Source organism: Cervus elaphus, chromosome 19 (assembly GCF_910594005.1).
Source record: "Cervus elaphus chromosome 19, mCerEla1.1, whole genome shotgun sequence".
Taxonomy (NCBI): Eukaryota; Metazoa; Chordata; class Mammalia; order Artiodactyla; family Cervidae; genus Cervus; species Cervus elaphus.
Genome location: NC_057833.1, coordinates 106513006 through 106530213, shown reverse-complemented (window position 1 = coordinate 106530213; position 17208 = coordinate 106513006).

Below are 17208 nucleotides of genomic sequence, written 5' to 3'. Positions count from 1 at the left end.
TTCAGCCATGTCAGGACTCTTGCCTAGTTGCGAGACACAACTCGGGATTCTCCTCGAGGCTTGGCAAGGCAATTGGGACGCCTCTCCAGCTGAGGCGGGAGACCAAGGGTCCCTTTCCACGTGCCACAGGAATCCTGGGACTCCTATCAAGTTTCACGAGGAGTCAGGCATCGTCTCCTTTGGAGGCACTGATCTCCGCGTACCTCTGGAGTTTTCAAAGGATGTGAGGCTATCGGTCGCGATGAGGTGGGGAACTAAGTCTTTCTCTGTGCTTTCCACAGGGGATTCAGACATCCTTTCGTCCTGGGAGATGCAAGACGAGCCTGCATTGAAGTCACTGCAGGGATATCCGGCCTTATTTCGAGTCAGGGCATCGCGGTGTCCATTCCACTTGAGCCCGCAAACTCAGGGTCCCTCTCACATACCTAGAGCTGAGAGAAGCCTCCTCTTGAGGTGCTTGTGGTAAGGTGGTATTCCTCTGGAGACGAATCCAGGGACTAACCTCTCTTTTCGAGTTGATTTTTGGTCCACAGAGTTCTTTCGTGTTGCTACAGTGACCTCAGGATCCCTCTATCCTTGAAACAGTGTTCTTGGGGTTTCTCTGGAGTGCCATGAAGGAAATCAAGGCTCCTTTCATGTGTGATGTGCAAGACGGAATTGCTCTGCATGCAGTACAGGGGAATCGGGCCTCATCTCGCATCGAGGGGGAAGTCTCATGGTTTTTCTCGAGTTGCGGCGGGAACCTGGGGTATATTCTCGAGTTACGACGGGGATGGCCCTTCCACCCACGTGTTTGTTCAGCCACGTCAGGACTCCTGCCTAGTTGCGAGGGACAACTCGGGATTCTCCTCGAGGCTTGGCAGGGCAATTGGAACGCCTCTCCAGCTGAGGCGGGAGACCAAGGGTCCCTTTCCACGTGCCACAAGAATCCTGGGACTCCTATCAAGTTTCACGAGGAGTCAGGCATCGTCTCCTTTGGAGGCACTGATCTCCGCGTACCTCTGGAGTTTTCAAAGGATGTGAGGCCTCCGGTCGCGATGAGGTGGGGAACTAGGTGTTTCTCTGTGGTCTCCACAGGGGATTCAGACATCCTTTCTTCTTGGGAGATGCAAGACGAGCCTGCATTCAAGTCACTGCAGGGATATTCGGCCTTATTTCGAGTCAGGGCATCGCGGTGTCCATTCCACTTGAGGCCGCAAAGTCAGGATCCCTCTCACATACCTAGAGCTGAGAGAAGCCTCCTCTTGAGGTGCTTGTGGTAAGGTGGTATTCCTCAGGAGTCAAAGCCAGGGACTAACCTCTCATCTCGTGTTGATTCTTGGTCCACGGAGCTCTTTCGTGTTGCTACAGTGACCTCAGGATCCCTCTAGCCTTGAAACAGTGTTCTTGGGGTTTCTCTGGAGTGCCATCAAGGAAATCAAGGCTCCTTTCATGTGTGATGTGCAACACGGAATTGCTCTGCACGCAGTGCAGGGGAATCGGGCCTCATCTCGCGGCGAGGGGGAAGTCTCATGGTTTTTCTCGAGTTGCGGCGGGAACCTGGGGTATATTCTCGAGTTACGACGGGGATGGCCCTTCCACCCACGTGTTTCTTCAGCGACGTCAGTACTCCTGCCTAGTTGCGAGGGACAACTCTGGATTCTCCTCGAGGCTTGGCAGGGCAATTGGGACGCCTCTCCAGCTGAGGCGGGAGACCAAGTGTCCCTTTCCAAGTGCCACAGGAATCCTGGGACTCCTATCAAGTTTCACGAGGAGTCAGGCATCGTCTCCTTTGGAGGCACTGATCTCCGCGTACCTCTGGAGTTTTCAAAGGATGTGAGGCAATCGGTCGCGATGAGGTGGGGAACTAAGTCTTTCTCTGTGCTTTCCACAGGGAATTCAGACATCCTTTCGTCCTGGGAGATGCAAGACGAGCCTGCATTGAAGTCACTGCAGGGATATCCGGCCTTATTTCGAGTCAGGGCATCGCGGTGTCCATTCCACTTGAGGCCGCAAACTCAGGGTCCCTCTCACATACCTAGAGCTGAGAGAAGCCTCCTCTTGAGGTGCTTGTGGTAAGGTGGTATTCCTCTGGAGACGAATCCAGGGACTAACCTCTGTTTTCGAGTAGATTTTTGGTCCACAGAGTTCTTTCGTGTTGCTACAGTGACCTCAGGATCCCTCTATCCTTGAAACAGTGTTCTTGGGGTTTCTCTGGAGTGCCATGAAGGAAATCAAGGCTCCTTTCATGTGTGATGTGCAACACGGAATTGCTCTGCACGCAGTGCAGGGGAATCGGGCCTCATCTCGCGGCGAGGGGGAAGTCTCATGGTTTTTCTCGAGTTGCGGCGGGAACCTGGGGTATATTCTCGAGTTACGACGGGGATGGCCCTTCCACCCACGTGTGTGTTCAGCCATGTCAGGACTCCTGCCTAGTTGCGAGGTACAACTCGGGATTCTCCTCGAGGCTTTGCAGGGCAATTGGGACGCCTCTCCAGCTGAGACGGGAGACCAAGGGTCCCTTTCCAAGTGCCACAGGAATCCTGGGTCTCCTATCAAGTTTCACGAGGAGTCAGGCATCGTCTCCTTTGGAGGCACTGATCTCCGCATACCTCTGGAGTTTTCAAAGGATGTGAGGCCTCCGGTCGCGATGAGGTGGGGAACTAGGTCTTTCTCTGTGGTCTCCACAGGGGATTCAGACACCCTTTCATCTTGGGAGATGCAAGATGAGCCTGCATTCCAGTCACTGCAGGGATATCCGGCCTTGTTTTGAGTCAGGGCATCGCGGTGTCCATTCCACTTGAGGCCGCAAACTCAGGGTCCCTCTCACATACCTAGAGCTGAGAGAGGCCTCCTCTTGAGGTGCTTGTGGTAAGGTGGTATTCCTCAGGAGTCGAAGCCAGGGACTAACCTCTCATCTCGTGTTGATTCTTGGTCCACGGAGCTCTTTCGTGTTGCTACAGTGACCTCAGGATCCCTCTAGCCTTGAAACAGTGTTCTTGGGGTTTCTCTGGAGTGCCATCAAGGAAATCAAGGCTCCTTTCATGTGTGATGTGCAACACGGAATTGCTCTGCACGCAGTGCAGGGGAATCGGGCCTCATCTCGCGGTGAGGGGGAAGTCTCATGGTTTTTCTCGAGTTGCGGCGGGAACCTGGGGTATATTCTCGAGTTCCGACGGGGATGGCCCTTCCACACACGTGTGTGTTCAGCCATGTCAGGACTCCTGCCTAGTTGCGAGGGACAACTCGGGATTCTCCTCGAGGCTTGGCAGGGCAATTGGGTCGCCTCTCCAGCTGAGACGGGAGGCGAAGGGTCCCTTTCCACGTGCCACAGGAATCCTGGGTCTCCTATCAAGTTTCAGGAGGAGTCAGGCATCGTCTCCTTTGGAGGCACTGATCTCCGCGTACCTCTGGAGTTTTCAAAGGATGTGAGGCCTCCGGTCGCGATGAGGTGGGGAACTAGGTCTTTCTCTGTGGTCTCCACAGGGGATTCAGACATCCTTTCATCTTGGGAGATGCAAGACGAGCCTGCATTCAAGTCACTGCAGGGATATCCAGCCTTATTTCGCGTCAGGGCATCGCGGTGTCCATTCCACTTGAGGCCGCAAACTCAGGGTCCCTCTCACATACCTAGAGCTGAGAGAAGCCTCCTCTTGAGGTGCTTGTGATAAGGTGGTATTCCTCTGGAGTCGAAGCCAGGGACTAACCTCTCATCTCGTGTTGATTCTTGGTCCACGGAGCACTTTCGTGTTGCTACAGTGACCTCAGGATCCCTCTAGCCTTGAAACAGTGTTCTTGGGGTTTCTCTGGAGTGCCATGAAGGAAATCAAGGCTCCTTTCATGTGTGATGTGCAACACGGAATTGCTCTGCACGCAGTGCAGGGGAATCGGGCCTCATCTCGCAGCGAGGGGGAAGTCTCATGGTTTTTCTCGAGTTGCGGCGGGAACCTGGGGTATATTCTCGAGTTACGACGGGGATGGCCCTTCCACCCACGTGTTTCTTCAGCGACGTCAGGACTCCTGCATAGTTGCGAGGGACAACTCTGGATTCTCCTCGAGGCTTGGCAGGGCAATTGGGACGCCTCTCCAGCTGAGGCGGGAGATCAAGTGTCCCTTTCCAAGTGCCACAGGAATCCTGGGACTCCTATCAAGTTTCACGAGGAGTCAGGCATCGTCTCCTTTGGAGGCACTGATCTCCGCGTACCTCTGGAGTTTTCAAAGGATGTGAGGCCTGCGGTCGCGATGAGGTGGGGAACTAGGTGTTTCTCTGTGGTCTCCACAGGGGATTCAGACATCCTTTCTTCTTGGGAGATGCAAGACGAGCCTGCATTCAGGTCACTGCAGGGATATCCGGCCTTATTTCGAGTCAGGGCATCACGGTGTCCATTCCACTTGAGGCCGCAAACTCAGGATCCCTCTCACATACCTAGAGCTGAGAGAAGCCTCCTCTTGAGGTGCTTGTGGTAAGGTGGTATTCCTCAGGAGTCGAAGCCAGGGACTAACCTCTCATCTCTTGTTGATTCTTGGTCCACGGAGCTCTTTCGTGTTGATACAGTGACCTCAGGATCCCTCTAGCCTTGAAACAGTGTTCTTGGGGTTTCTCTGGAGTGCCATCAAGGAAATCAAGGCTCCTTTCATGTGTGATGTGCAAGACGGAATTGCTCTGCACGCAGTACAGGGGAATCGGGCCTCATCTCGCATCGAGGGGGAAGTCTCATGGTTTTTCTCGAGTTGCGGCGGGAACCTGGGGTATATTCTCGAGTTACGACGGGGATGGCCCTTCCACCCACGTGTTTCTTCAGCGACGTCAGGACTCCTGCCTACTTGTGAGGGACAACTCGGGATTCTCGTCGAGGCTTTGCAGGGCAATTGGGACTCCTCTCCAGCTGAGGTGGGAGACCAAGGGTCCCTTTCCACGTGCCACAGGAATCCTGGGACTCCTATCAAGTTTCACGAGGAGTCAGGCATCGTCCCCTTTGGAGGCACTGATCTCCGCGTACCTCTGGAGTTTTCAAAGGATGTGAGGCCTCCTGTCGCGATGACGTGGGGAACTAGGTCTTTCTCTGTGGTCTCCACAGGGGATTCAAACATCCTTTCATCTTGGGAGATGCAAGACGAGCCTGCATTCAAGTCACTGCAGGGATATCCAGCCTTATTTCGCGTCAGGGCATCGCGGTGTCCATTCCACTTGAGGCCGCAAAATCAGGGTCCCTCTCACATACCTAGAGCTGAGAGAAGCCTCCTCTTGAGGTGCTTGTGGTAAGGTGGTATTCCTCTGGATTCGAAGAAAGGGACTAACCTCTCATCTCGAGTTGATTTTTGGCCCACGGAGCTCTTTTGTGTTGCTGCAGTGACCTCAGGATCCCTCTAGCCTTGAAACAGTGTTCTTGGGGTTTCTCTGGAGTGCCATCAAGGAAATCAAGGCTCCTTTCATGTGTGATGTGCAACACGGAATTGCTCTGCACGCAGTGCAGGGGAATCGGGCCTCATCTCGTGGCGAGGGGGAAGTCTCATGGTTTTTCTCGAGTTGCGGCGGGAACCTAGGGTATATTCTCCAGTTACGACGGGGATGGCCCTTCCACCCACGTGTTTGTTCAGCCAAGTCAGGACTCTTGCCTAGTTGCGAGACACAACTCGGGATTCTCCTCGAGGCTTGGCAAGGCAATTGGGATGCCTCTCCAGCTGAGGCGGGAGACCAAGGGTCCCTTTCCACGTGCCACAGGAATCCTGGGACTCCTATCAAGTTTCACGAGGAGTCAGACATCGTCTCCTTTGGGGGAACTGATCTCCGCATACCTCTGGAGTTTTCAAAGGATGTGAGGCCTCCGGTCGCGATGAGGTGGGGAACTAGGTCTTTCTCTGTGGTCTCCACAGGGGATTCAGACATCCTTTCATCTTGGGAGATGCAAGACGAGCCTGCATTCAAGTCACTGCAGGGATATCCAGCCTTATTTCGCGTCAGGGCATCGCGGTGTCCATTCCACTTGAGGCCGCAAACTCAGGGTCCCTCTCACATACCTAGAGCTGAGAGAAGCCTCCTCTTGAGGTGCTCGTGGTAAGGTGATATTCCTCTGGAGTCGAAGCCAGGGACTAACCTCTCATCTCGAGTTGATTTTTGGCCCACGGAGCTCTTTCGTGTTGCTACAGTGACCTCAGGATCCCTCTAGCCTTGAAACAGTGTTCTTGGGGTTTCTCTGGAGTGCCATCAAGGAAATCAAGGCTCCTTTCATGTGTGATGTGCAACACGGAATTGCTCTGCACGCAGTGCAGGGGAATCGGGCCTCATCTCGCATCGAGGGGGAAGTCTCATGGTTTTTCTCGAGTTGCGGCGGGAACCTGGGGTATATTCTCGAGTTACGACGGGGATGGCCCTTCCAACACGTGTTTCTTCAGCGACGTCAGGACTCCTGCCTAGTTGCGAGGGACAACTCGGGATTCTCCTCGAGGCTTGGCAGGGCAATTGGGTCGCCTCTCCAGCTGAGACGGGAGGCGAAGGGTCCCTTTCCACGTGCCACAGGAATCCTGGGTCTCCTATCAAGTTTCAGGAGGAGTCAGGCATCGTCTCCTTTGGAGGCACTGATCTCCGCGTACCTCTGGAGTTTTCAAAGGATGTGAGGCCTCCGGTCGCGATGAGGTGGGGAACTAGGTCTTTCTCTGTGGTCTCCACAGGGGATTCAGACATCCTTTCATCTTGGGAGATGCAAGACGAGCCTGCATTCAAGTCACTGCAGGGATATCCAGCCTTATTTCGCGTCAGGGCATCGCGGTGTCCATTCCACTTGAGGCCGCAAACTCAGGGTCCCTCTCACATACCTAGAGCTGAGAGAAGCCTCCTCTTGAGGTGCTTGTGATAAGGTGGTATTCCTCTGGAGTCGAAGCCAGGGACTAACCTCTCATCTCGTGTTGATTCTTGGTCCACGGAGCACTTTCGTGTTGCTACAGTGACCTCAGGATCCCTCTAGCCTTGAAACAGTGTTCTTGGGGTTTCTCTGGAGTGCCATGAAGGAAATCAAGGCTCCTTTCATGTGTGATGTGCAACACGGAATTGCTCTGCACGCAGTGCAGGGGAATCGGGCCTCATCTCGCAGCGAGGGGGAAGTCTCATGGTTTTTCTCGAGTTGCGGCGGGAACCTGGGGTATATTCTCGAGTTACGACGGGGATGGCCCTTCCACCCACGTGTTTCTTCAGCGACGTCAGGACTCCTGCATAGTTGCGAGGGACAACTCTGGATTCTCCTCGAGGCTTGGCAGGGCAATTGGGACGCCTCTCCAGCTGAGGCGGGAGATCAAGTGTCCCTTTCCAAGTGCCACAGGAATCCTGGGACTCCTATCAAGTTTCACGAGGAGTCAGGCATCGTCTCCTTTGGAGGCACTGATCTCCGCGTACCTCTGGAGTTTTCAAAGGATGTGAGGCCTGCGGTCGCGATGAGGTGGGGAACTAGGTGTTTCTCTGTGGTCTCCACAGGGGATTCAGACATCCTTTCTTCTTGGGAGATGCAAGACGAGCCTGCATTCAGGTCACTGCAGGGATATCCGGCCTTATTTCGAGTCAGGGCATCACGGTGTCCATTCCACTTGAGGCCGCAAACTCAGGATCCCTCTCACATACCTAGAGCTGAGAGAAGCCTCCTCTTGAGGTGCTTGTGGTAAGGTGGTATTCCTCAGGAGTCGAAGCCAGGGACTAACCTCTCATCTCTTGTTGATTCTTGGTCCACGGAGCTCTTTCGTGTTGATACAGTGACCTCAGGATCCCTCTAGCCTTGAAACAGTGTTCTTGGGGTTTCTCTGGAGTGCCATCAAGGAAATCAAGGCTCCTTTCATGTGTGATGTGCAAGACGGAATTGCTCTGCACGCAGTACAGGGGCATCGGGCCTCATCTCGCATCGAGGGGGAAGTCTCATGGTTTTTCTCGAGTTGCGGCGGGAACCTGGGGTATATTCTCGAGTTACGACGGGGATGGCCCTTCCACCCACGTGTTTCTTCAGCGACGTCAGGACTCCTGCCTACTTGTGAGGGACAACTCGGGATTCTCGTCGAGGCTTTGCAGGGCAATTGGGACTCCTCTCCAGCTGAGGTGGGAGACCAAGGGTCCCTTTCCACGTGCCACAGGAATCCTGGGACTCCTATCAAGTTTCACGAGGAGTCAGGCATCGTCCCCTTTGGAGGCACTGATCTCCGCGTACCTCTGGAGTTTTCAAAGGATGTGAGGCCTCCTGTCGCGATGACGTGGGGAACTAGGTCTTTCTCTGTGGTCTCCACAGGGGATTCAAACATCCTTTCATCTTGGGAGATGCAAGACGAGCCTGCATTCAAGTCACTGCAGGGATATCCAGCCTTATTTCGCGTCAGGGCATCGCGGTGTCCATTCCACTTGAGGCCGCAAAATCAGGGTCCCTCTCACATACCTAGAGCTGAGAGAAGCCTCCTCTTGAGGTGCTTGTGGTAAGGTGGTATTCCTCTGGATTCGAAGAAAGGGACTAACCTCTCATCTCGAGTTGATTTTTGGCCCACGGAGCTCTTTTGTGTTGCTGCAGTGACCTCAGGATCCCTCTAGCCTTGAAACAGTGTTCTTGGGGTTTCTCTGGAGTGCCATCAAGGAAATCAAGGCTCCTTTCATGTGTGATGTGCAACACGGAATTGCTCTGCACGCAGTGCAGGGGAATCGGGCCTCATCTCGTGGCGAGGGGGAAGTCTCATGGTTTTTCTCGAGTTGCGGCGGGAACCTAGGGTATATTCTCCAGTTACGACGGGGATGGCCCTTCCACCCACGTGTTTGTTCAGCCAAGTCAGGACTCTTGCCTAGTTGCGAGACACAACTCGGGATTCTCCTCGAGGCTTGGCAAGGCAATTGGGATGCCTCTCCAGCTGAGGCGGGAGACCAAGGGTCCCTTTCCACGTGCCACAGGAATCCTGGGACTCCTATCAAGTTTCACGAGGAGTCAGACATCGTCTCCTTTGGGGGAACTGATCTCCGCATACCTCTGGAGTTTTCAAAGGATGTGAGGCCTCCGGTCGCGATGAGGTGGGGAACTAGGTCTTTCTCTGTGGTCTCCACAGGGGATTCAGACATCCTTTCATCTTGGGAGATGCAAGACGAGCCTGCATTCAAGTCACTGCAGGGATATCCAGCCTTATTTCGCGTCAGGGCATCGCGGTGTCCATTCCACTTGAGGCCGCAAACTCAGGGTCCCTCTCACATACCTAGAGCTGAGAGAAGCCTCCTCTTGAGGTGCTCGTGGTAAGGTGATATTCCTCTGGAGTCGAAGCCAGGGACTAACCTCTCATCTCGAGTTGATTTTTGGCCCACGGAGCTCTTTCGTGTTGCTACAGTGACCTCAGGATCCCTCTAGCCTTGAAACAGTGTTCTTGGGGTTTCTCTGGAGTGCCATCAAGGAAATCAAGGCTCCTTTCATGTGTGATGTGCAACACGGAATTGCTCTGCACGCAGTGCAGGGGAATCGGGCCTCATCTCGCATCGAGGGGGAAGTCTCATGGTTTTTTTCGAGTTGCGGCGGGAACCTGGGGTATATTCTCGAGTTACGACGGGGATGGCCCTTCCAACACGTGTTTCTTCAGCGACGTCAGGACTCCTGCCTAGTTGCGAGGGACAACTCGGGATTCTCCTCGAGGCTTGGCAGGGCAATTGGGACGCCTCTCCAGCTGAGGCGAGAGACCAAGGGTCCCTTTCCAAGTGCCACAGGAATCCTGGGACTCCTATCAATTTTCACGAGGAGTCAGGCATCGTCTCCTTTGGAGGCACTGATCTCCGCGTACCTCTGGAGTTTTCAAAGGATGTGAGGCTATCGGTCGCGATGAGGTGGGGAACTAAGTCTTTCTCTGTGCTTTCCACAGGGGAATCAGACATCCTTTCTTCCTGGGAGATGCAAGACGAGCCTGCATTGAAGTCACTGCAGGGATATCCGGCCTTATTTCGTGTCAGGGCATCGCGGTGTCCATTCCACTTGAGGCCGCAAATTCAGGGTCCCTCTCACATACCTAGAGCTGAGAGAAGCCTCCTCTTGAGGTGCTTGTGGTAAGGTGGTATGCCTCTGGAGACGAATCCAGGGACTAACCTCTCTTTTCGAGTTGATTTTTGGTCCACAGAGTTCTTTCATGTTGCTACAGTGACCTCAGGATCCCTCTATCCTTGAAACAGTGTTCTTGGGGTTTCGCTGAAGTGCCATCAAGGAAATCAAGGCTCCTTTCATGTGTGATGTGCAACACGGAATTGCTCTGCACGCAGTACAGGGGAATCGGGCCTCATCTCGCATCGAGGGGGAAGTCTCATGGTTTTTCTCGAGTTGCGGCGGGAACCTGGGGTATATTCTCGAGTTACGACGGGGATGGCCTTTCCACCCACGTGTTTCTTCAGCCACGTCAGGACTCCTGCCTAGTTGCGAGGGACAACTCGGGATTCTCCTCGAGGCTTGGCAGGGCAATTGGAACGCCTCTTCAGCTGAGGTGGGAGACCAAGGGTCCCTTTCCAAGTGCCACAAGAATCCTGGGACTCCTATCAAGTTTCACGAGGAGTCAGGCATCGTCTCCTTTGGAGGCACTGATCTCCGCGTACCTCTGGAGTTTTCAAAGGATGTGAGGCTATCGGTCGCGATGAGGTGGGGAACTAAGTCTTTCTCTGTGCTTTCCACAGGGGATTCAGACATCCTTTCGTCCTGGGAGATGCAAGACGAGCCTGCATTGAAGTCACTGCAGGGATATCCGGCCTTATTTCGAGTCAGGGCATCGCGGTGTCCATTCCACTTGAGGCCGCAATCTCAGGGTCCCTCTCACATACCTAGAGCTGAGAGAAGCCTCCTCTTGAGGTGCTTATGGTAAGGTGGTATTCCTCAGGAGTCGAAGCCAGGGACTAACCTCTCATCTCGTGTTGATTCTTGGTCCACGGAGCTCTTTCGTGTTGCTACAGTGACCTCAGGATCCCTCTAGCCTTGAAACAGTGTTCTTGAGGTTTCTCTGGAGTGCCATCAAGGAAATCAAGGCTCCTTTCATGTGTGATGTGCAACACGGAATTGCTCTGCACGCAGTTCAGGGGAATCGGGCCTCATCTCGCGGCGAGGGGGAAGTCTCATGGTTTTTCTCAAGTTGCGGCGGGAACCTGGGGTATATTCTCGAGTTACGACGGGGATGGCCCTTCCACACACGTGTGTGTTCAGCCATGTCAGGACGCCTGCCTAGTTGCGAGGGACAACTCGGGATTCTCCTCAAGGCTTGGCAGGGCAATTGGGACGCCTCTCCAGCTGAGACGGGAGACCAAGGGTCCCTTTCCACGTGCCACAGGAATCCTGGGTCTCCTATCAAGTTTCACGAGGAGTCAGGCATCGTCTCCTTTGGAGGCACTGATCTCCGCATACCTCTGGAGTTTTCAAAGGATTTGAGGCCTCCTGTCGCGATGAGGTGGGGAACTAGGTCCTTCTCTATGGCCTCCACAGGGGATTCAGACACCCTTTCGTCTTGGGAGATGCAAGACGAGCCTGCATTCCAGTCACTGCAGGGATATCCGGCCTTATTTCGAGTCAGGGCATCGCGGTGTCCATTCCACTTGAGGCCGCAAACTCAGGGTCCCTCTCACATACCTAGAGCTGAGAGAAGCCTCCTCTTGAGGTGCTTGTGGTAAGGTGGTATTCCTCTGGAGTCGAAGCCAGGGACTAACCTCTCATCTCGAGTTGATTTTTGGTCCACGGAGCTCTTTCGTGTTGCTACAGTGACCTCAGGATCCCTCTAGCCTTGAAACAGTGTTCTTGGTGTTTCTCTGGAGTGCCATGAAGGAAATCAAGGCTCCTTTCATGTGTGATGTGCAACACAGAATTGCTCTGCACGCAGTGCAGGGGAATCGGGCCTCATCTCGCGGCGAGGGGGAAGTCTCATGGTTTTTCTCGAGTTGCGGCGGGAACCTGGGGTATATTCTCGAGTTACGACGGGGATGGCCCTTCTACCCACGTGTTTCTTCAGCGACGTCAGGACTCCTGCCTAGTTGCGAGGGACAACTCTGGATTCTCCTCGAGGCTTGGCAGGGCAATTGTGACGCCTCTCCAGCTGAGGCGGGAGACCAAGTGTCCCTTTCCAAGTGCCACAGGAATCCTGGGACTCCTATCAAGTTTCACGAGGGGTCAGGCATCGTCTCCTTTGGAGGAACTGATCTCCGCGTACCTCTGGAGTTTTCAAAGGATGTGAGGCCTCCGGTCGCGATGAGGTGGGGAACTAGGTCTTTCTCTGTGGTCTCCACAGGGGATTCAGACATCCTTTCATCTTGGGAGATGCAAGACGAGCCTGCATTCAAGTCACTGCAGGGATATCCAGCCTTATTTCGCGTCAGGGCATCACGGTGTCCATTACACTTGAGGCCGCAAACTCAGAGTCCCTCTCACATACCTAGAGCTGAGAGAAGCCTCCTCTTGAGGTGCTTGTGGTAAGGTGGTATTCCTCTGGAGTCGAAGCCAGGGACTAACCTCTCATCTCGAGTTGATTTTTGGTCCACGGAGCTCTTTCGTGTTGCTACAGTGACCTCAGGATCCCTCTAGCCTTGAAACAGTGTTCTTGGGGTTTCTCTGGAGTGCCATCAAGGAAATCAAGGCTCCTTTCATGTGTGATGTGCAACACGGAATTGCTCTGCACGCAGTGCAGGGGAATCGGGCCTCATCTCGCGGCGAGGGGGAAGTCTCATGGTTTTTCTCGAGTTGCGGCGGGAACCTGGGGTATATTCTCGAGTTACGACGGGGATGGCCCTTCCACCCACGTGTTTCTTCAGCGACGTCAGGACTCCTGCCTAGTTGCGAGGGACAACTCTGGATTCTCCTCGAGGCTTGGCAGGGCAATTGGGACGCCTCTCCTGCTGAGGCGGGATACCAAGGGTCCCTTTCCAAGTGCCACAGGAATCCTGGGACTCCTATCAAGTTTCACGAGGAGTCAGGCATCGTCTCCTTTGGAGGCACTGATCTCCGCGTACCTCTGGAGTTTTCAAAGGATGTGAGGCTATCGGTCGCGATGAGGTGGGGAACTAAGTCTTTCTCTGTGCTTTCCACAGGGGATTCAGACATCCTTTCCTCCTGGGAGATGCAAGACGAGCCTGCATTGAAGTCACTGCAGGGATATCCGGCCTTATTTCGAGTCAGGGCATCGCGGTGTCCATTCCACTTGAGGCCGCAATCTCAGGGTCCCTCTCACATACCTAGAGCTGAGAGAAGCCTCCTCTTGAGGTGCTTGTGGTAAGGTGATATTCCTCTGGAGACGAATCCAGGGTCTAACCTCTCTTTTCGAGTTGATTTTTGGTCCACAGAGTTCTTTCGTGTTGCTACAGTGACCTCAGGATCCCTCTATCCTTGAAACTGTGTTCTTGGGGTTTCTCTGGAGTGCCATCAAGGAAATCAAGGCTCCTTTCATGTGTGATGTGCAACACGGAATTGCTCTGCACGCAGTGCAGGGGAATCGGGCCTCATCTCGCATCGAGGGGGAATTCTCATGGTTTTTCTCGAGTTGCGGCGGGAACCTGGGGTATATTCTCGAGTTACGACGGGGATGGCCCTTCCACCCACGTGTTTGTTCAGCCACGTCAGGACTCCTGCCTAGTTGCGAGGGACAACTCGGGATTCTCCTCGAGGCTTGGCAGGGCAATTGGGACGCCTCTCCAGCTGAGGCGGGAGACCATGGGTCCCTTTCCACGTGCCACAAGAATCCTGGGACTCCTATCAAGTTTCACGAGGAGTCAGGCATCGTCTCCTTTGGAGGCACTGATCTCCGCGTACCTCTGGAGTTTTCAAAGGATGTGAGGCCTCCGGTCGCGATGAGGTGGGGAACTAGGTCTTTCTCTGTGGTCTCCACAGGGGATTCAGACATCCTTTCTTCTTGGGAGATGCAAGACGAGCCTGCATTCAAGTCACTGCAGGGATATCCGGCCTTATTTCGACTCAGGGCATCGCAGTGTCCATTCCACTTGAGGCCGCAAACTCAGGATCCCTCTCACATACCTAGAGCTGAGAGAAGCCTCCTCTTGAGGTGCTTGTGGTAAGGTGGTATTCCTCAGGAGTCGAAGCCAGGGACTAACCTCTCATCTCGTGTTGATTCTTGGTCCACGGAGCTCTTTCGTGTTGCTACAGTGACCTCAGGATCCCTCTAGCCTTGAAACAGTGTTCTTGGGGTTTCTCTGGAGTGCCATCAAGGAAATCAAGGCTCCTTTCATGTGTGATGTGCAACACGGAATTGCTCTGCACGCAGTGCAGGGGAATCGGGCCTCATCTCGCGGCGAGCGGGAAGTCTCATGGTTTTTCTCGAGTTGCGGCGGGAACCTGGGGTATATTCTCCAGTTAAGACGGGGATGGCCCTTCCACACACGTGTTTGTTCAGCCACGTCAGGACTCTTGCCTAGTTGCGAGTCACAACTCGGGATTCTCCTCGAGGCTTGGCAAGGCAATTGGGACGCCTCTCCAGCTGAGACGGGAGACCAAGAGTCCCTTTCCACGTGCCACAGGAATCCTGGGACTCCTATCAAGTTTCACGAGGAGTCAGGCATCGTCTCCTTTGGAGGCAATGATCTCCGCATACCTCTAGAGTTTTCAAAGGATTTGAGGCCTCCTGTCGCGATGAGGTGGGGAACTAGGTCTTTCTCTGTGGTCTCCACAGGGGATTCAGACACCCTTTCGTCTTGGGAGATGCAAGACGAGCCTGCATTCCAGTCACTGCAGGGATATCTGGCCTTATTTCGAGTCAGGGCATCGCGGTGTCCATTCCACTTGAGGCCGCAAACTCAGGGTCCCTCTCACATACCTAGAGCTGAGAGAAGCCTCCTCTTGAGGTGCTTGTGTTAAGGTGGTATTCCTCTGGAGTCGAAGCCAGGGACTAACCTCTCATCTCGAGTTGATTTTTGGTCCACGGAGCTCTTTCGTGTTGCTACAGTGACCTCAGGATCCCTCTATCCTTGAAACAGTGTTCTTGGGGTTTCTCTGGAGTGCCATCAAGGAAATCAAGGCTCCTTTCATGTGTGATGTGCAACACAGAATTGCTCTGCACGCAGTGCAGGGGAATCGGGCCTCATCTCGCGGCGAGGGGGAAGTCTCATGGTTTTTCTCGAGTTGCGGCGGGAACCTGGGGTATATTCTCGAGTTACGACGGGGATGGCCCTTCCACACACGTGTTTTTTCAGCCACGTCACGACTCCTGCCTACTTGCGAGGGACAACTCGGGATTCTCCTCGAGGCTTGGCAGGGCAATTGGAACGCCTCTCCAGCTGAGGCGGGAGACCAAGAGTCCCTTTCCAAGTGCCACAGGAATCCTGGGACTCCTATCAAGTTTCACGAGGAGTCAGGCATCGTCTCCTTTGGAGGCACTGATCTCCGCGTACCTCTGGAGTTTTCAAAGGATGTGAGGCTATCCGTCGCGATGAGGTGGGGAACTAAGTCTTTCTCTGTGCTTTCCACAGGGGATTCAGACATCCTTTCGTCCTGGGAGATGCAAGACGAGCCTGCATTGAAGTCACTGCAGGGATATCCGGCCTTATTTCGAGTCAGGGCATCGCGGTGTCCATTCCACTTGAGGCCGCAAACTCAGGGTCCCTCTCACATACCTAGAGCTGAGAGAAGCCTCCTCTTGAGGTGCTTGTGGTAAGGTGGTATTCCTCTGGAGACGAATCCAGGGACTAACCTCTCTTTTCGAGTTGATTTTTGGTCCACAGAGTTCTTTCGTGTTGCTACAGTGACCTCAGGATCCCTCTATCCTTGAAACAGTGTTCTTGGGGTTTCTCTGGAGTGCCATCAAGGAAATCAAGGCTCCTTTCATGTGTGATATGCAAGACGGAATTGCTCTGCACGCAGTACAGGGGAATCGGGCCTCATCTCGCATCGAGGGGGAAGTCTCATGGTTTTTCTCGAGTTGCGGCGGGAACCTGGGGTATATTCTCGAGTTACGACGGGGATGGCCCTTCCACCCACGTGTTTGTTCAGCCACGTCAGGACTCCTGCCTAGTTGCGAGGGACAACTCGGGATTCTCCTCGAGGCTTGGCAGGGCAATTGGAACGCCTCTACAGCTGAGGCGGGAGACCAAGGGTCCCTTTCCACGTGCCACAAGAATCCTGGGACTCCTATCAAGTTTCACGAGGAGTCAGGCATCGTCTCCTTTGGAGGCACTGATCTCCGCGTACCTCTGGAGTTTTCAAAGGATGTGAGGCCTCCGGTCGCGATGAGGTGGGGAACTAGGTGTTTCTCTGTGGTCTCCAGAGGGGATTCAGACATCCTTTCTTCTTGGGAGATGCAAGACGAGCCTGCATTCAAGTCACTGCAGGGATATCCGGCCTTATTTCGAGTCAGGGCATCGCGGTGTCCATTCCACTTGAGGCCGCAAACTCAGGATCCCTCTCACATACCTAGAGCAGAGAGAAGCCTTCTCTTGAGGTGCTTGTGGTAAGGTGGTATTCCTCAGGAGTCGACGCCAGGGACTAACCTCTCATCTCGTGTTGATTCTTGGTCCACGGAGCTCTTTCGTGTTGCTACAGTGACCTCAGGATCCCTCTAGCCTTGAAACAGTGTTCTTGGGGTTTCTCTGGAGTGCCATCAAGGAAATCAAGGCTCCTTTCATGTGTGATGTGCAACACGGAATTGCTCTGCACGCAGTGCAGGGGAATCGGGCCTCATCTCGCGGCGAGGGGGAAGTCTCATGGTTTTTCTCGAGTTGCGGCGGGAACCTGGGGTATATTCTCGAGTTACGACGGGGATGGCCCTTCCACCCACGTGTTTCTTCAGCGACGTCAGGACTCCTGCCTACTTGCGAGGGACAACTCGGGATTCTCCTCGAGGCTTTGCAGGGCAATTGGGACGCCTCTCCAGCTCAGGCGGGAGACCAACGGTCCCTTTCCACGTGCCACAGGAATCCTGGGACTCCTATCAAGTTTCACGAGGAGTCAGGCATCGTCTCCTTTGGAGGCACTGATCTCCGCGTACCTCTGGAGTTTTCAAAGGATGTGAGGCCTCCGGTCGCGATGAGGTGGGGAACTAGGTCTTTCTCTGTGGTCTCCACAGGGGATTCAGACATCCTTTCATCTTGGGAGATGCAAGACGAGCCTGCATTCAAGTCACTGCAGGGATATCCAGCCTTATTTCGCGTCAGGGCATCGCGGTGTCCATTCCACTTGAGGCCGCAAAATCAGGGTCCCTCTCACATACCTAGAGCTGAGAGAAGCCTCCTCTTGAGGTGCTTGTGGTAAGGTGGTATTCCTCTGGAGACGAATCCAG